We start from the raw sequence: 3784 nt of genomic DNA on the forward strand, positions 1-3784 counted from the left end.
CTTTGGAGGGGTTGCTGGCTTGAGTCTAGTGCATGCTTTTGGGATCTTATTAAAGATTTCACTAGAGAGGTCTACTCCAAAGGCGTACAGAAGTAGTCTAGCCTGGGCCGACTTACACGAGGTAATCGTAGTAGAAGCCAGGCCTTGTTCGTGTAGGAATATGAAGAAAGCTAGACAGAAATCTTTCGATATTTCTGTCAGTTTCCTTGTTTTCCCAAAGAAAACCCATTTCTTCCATGACGATTCATATTGTCTCCTAGTCGAACTTGACTTATACTCCTCGATGAAGTCGACTTTATCCTTCGAGAGTCCAAACCTTTTGTTCGCCGCTAGGGCGAGAAAATCATGAGATGTAGTTTGCTGGTTCTCGAGGATGAAGCGTAGATAGTCGACTTCTGGACCAGTTAGGATAATGCTGGGTCCGGCAGAGGAACAGCTTCAGTTTCAGCTCTAGAATTAGAGGGAACCAATTGCTTTTGGGCCACTTGGGGGCCACTACTGCTGCTGTCCCTCTAAAGGATCTTAGCTTGTCTAGGACTCTTAGCAGGAAATTGGTTGGTGGAAACAAGTAAATGCGATTCCACCTGTTCCAGTCGAGGGACATAGTGTCCATCGCCTCTACTTGAGGGTCTATATAAGGGGTTATATAACGAGGCATTTTGTTGTTGTCGCTCGTTGCAAACCAGGGACCATTCTGTCTCTATGGGCTTTCACCTGTATAGAGCATCCACCATCACGTTGCGGAACCCTTGTAGGTAAACTACTGATAGGTGCCATCCCTTCTTCCTTGTCAGGTGGAAGGTGACTAATAGCACATGGTCGATGTGAGGTGATCTTGAGCCTTGTCAATTTAGACATTTTACTATCACTTCGTTGTCCAGGACCAATCTGATGGGGATTGCCCTTCGAGGGGATAGTTTCTTTAATGTCAGGAAAACTGCCAAAGCTTACAGAAGGTTGATATGAAAGGTTTTGAACTGGTGCGACCAATTCCCTTGCACTTTTTTGTCGTGAGAATGTCCTCCCCATCCTTCCAATGAGGCCTCCGTGTGTACCTCCACTGATGGTTGTGGTGGTTTCAGGGAATTGTTCGTGCTAGGCTCTTGGTTGTTGACCACGGCCTTAACTGCAAGCGCAACAGGGTCGGGGTCAACCTTGGTTGATCTCCGCGAGCATTTGATGCGTATCTTCTCCAGACTCCTGACGCATCTATTAGACGTGCTTTTAGCACCGGGTCTGTCACTGCTGCAAACTGGAGAGAGTCCAATACTCTTTCCTGTTGGCGTCCTGAAATCCTCTTGTGACGGATTAGTCTCTTGACAGATCCCTCTGTCTCTCTCCTCTTCTTGTAGGGAATGGAGAGGTGGTGTGACTCTAAGTCCTATTGGATTCCTAGCCATTGGAACTTCTGAGCTGGAGGAAGGCGAGACTTCTAGCGATTGATCTTGAAGCCCAGGTGTTTCAGGAACTGGATCACCTTGTTGGCTGCCTGCAGACATGCAGTGTTGGATGCTGCCCATACCAGTCAATCGTATAGATATGCTAGTACTTGAACTCCTTCGGAGTGTAGCTACTGGACGATTGTTTCTGCCGGCTTCGTGAATATCCTTGGGGCTGTATTCAGTCCGAAGGGCATTGCTCTGTAGACACACTTCTTCTGTAGCTTGAATCCTAGGTGGGAGGAGAAAGGGCGGCTCAATTGAATATGCCAGTGAGCATCTGTTGGGTCTATTGAGACTGTGTTTTCTCCTTTTGATAGAAGGGTCCTTATGTGTTGCCAAGTAAGCATCCGGAACTTGTTGTTCTCGATGAACTTGTTGAGTGGAGATAAGTCTAGAATGACTCTGAGTTTGTCTGAGTCTTTCTTGGGAACACAAAACTGCTTTCCCGGGAATTTGATGGACTTCGCTTTCGTTATTACCTTCTTGTTCAAGTGTTCTGAGGTATATTCTTCTAACGAGGGTGTGAAGTGTTGGAAGAATTCTAGAAAATGGGGTGGAGTTCTGTTCCCTGTGGACCCAGGGATCGAAGGTCTGGCGATCCTGAGAGTGATATGGTCTGCCTCCTACCTGGAACCCTCTTTGGATGGGGTGTCCTGTGGATTTGTTTCCATGACCACGTCCTTGTCAGCCCCGGGAGGAGTTACCTCCGGGCGAACTTCTCTTAGGGCCATTTCCTTTCTGAATAGGGCGAAAGGAAGTCGACTGCCTCTCAAAATTGGGGTTAAACATTGGTGACTGGGCTACCAGTTGTTGGGGGACCATCTGGAAAGTCGTCTGAGGCATTGTGGTCATAGTCATGGCAGGAAGGTGTACAGGACTGTGTGGTCTCCTTGCATTTTTATTCTTGGGCTTGGGACCTCCGTCCGAGGAAGATTTCCTCTTTGAGCTCATGCCCCACTTTTGGAGAAGGTTCCTGTTCTCTGTGGTTGTTCTGGCTATGATCTCTTGGACCAGTTCTTGTGGGAAAAGGTCTTTACCCCAGATGTTTGAGGTAATCAGTTTCCTTGGTTCGTGTCTTATGGTTGCTGAGGCCAAAACGAACCCTCTGCAAGTTCTCCTCGCTCTGAGGAAAGCATATAAGTCTTTCGCAAGGGTATCTATGTAGGACTTAGCTTGGAAAATTAGCATTTCTGGGGCGTTCTGTAGACCTGCACACATTTCCAGGCAGTTCTGATGAGAAAGGGAGGCCGCAAGTCTCTCCTTCGTCTCCTGTTCCCTCCTCAGAAGATGGTCTGTCAACTTTAGAAGGTTCTCATTGAACTGCTGGCCTGCTATCTCTGGATCCAACTTAGAGACAGAGAAGGTTAGGTGGACATCCTTCCACTTCTCCTCGCAGGTAGGCAGTGCTAAAGAGAATGGTTTGCATTTCTCTAGGATTGGACAGGGTTTGCCCTCGTCAACTGCCTTGACAGCAAAGTCTAGTGCTTTCTCGGAAAAGGGGAAAGAGATAGAGGAAGGAGCAAGCAAGGTGGGGTGTCTCTTGCTCAGTGCTGAAACTTTGGAGTTGGTGTACCCAGCTCCTTTCAAGGCTTTTAGGAGGATGGCTTGCGCCTTTTCATGCCCCAAACAATGACCTCTTTGGGTACCTTTTCCTCACGGGCTGCATGTTCATCCCGCAGTCTCACGTAACATTCTGGGTAAGATGAAAAGTTATGCCAGAACTCAAGATCTTCAATCAGTTTGGTCCCCAACTCCGAGACGAATAGTTTCGCATTCATCATGGACATATGCTCCGCATACCTCCAGGGGCTGAGTTTGGAGCGGTGAGGGAGATTCAACACTTTAAGGAGCTTCTTAGTGGAGTCCTTGGTAAATCCAGGGCGGTCCGCCCTCTCCTGCAACAGTATCTGCCGCTGCCTGAGTGATTCTTTCATTGTCTCTTGTTCCTTTTGGAACAATTCCATCATCTGTTGAATCGAAGTGAGGATCGCTTCATTCTTGTTGGCATGTGCAACTGGTTGTGGAGTTGGGATTGAAGAAGTTGACAGCATAGGTTGGTATGCCATCACGGCGAACTGAGGGTTTTCGGTTGCCGTTGAAACGGATCCTTCTTCCTCCGCTTGTGAATATTCCACGTCTTCTTCAGGGCCTCCTTGTAGTAGGTCCTTCCCAGTATCAATGGACACTTCTGACGTCCTTTCTTGGTGGATGTCCATGCCTTCCAGTGCCTTATATATGTCCGCGTTGATCTTCACTTGTATGAGGGAAGACTGCACCTGTTCCTGGGGCACCACCGCGTTTGGTAGAGACTTGGGGAAGTCGGGTAAGTACGGTCCCAGAAA

Source organism: Palaemon carinicauda, chromosome 21 (genome assembly GCF_036898095.1).
Source record: "Palaemon carinicauda isolate YSFRI2023 chromosome 21, ASM3689809v2, whole genome shotgun sequence".
Taxonomy (NCBI): Eukaryota; Metazoa; Arthropoda; class Malacostraca; order Decapoda; family Palaemonidae; genus Palaemon; species Palaemon carinicauda.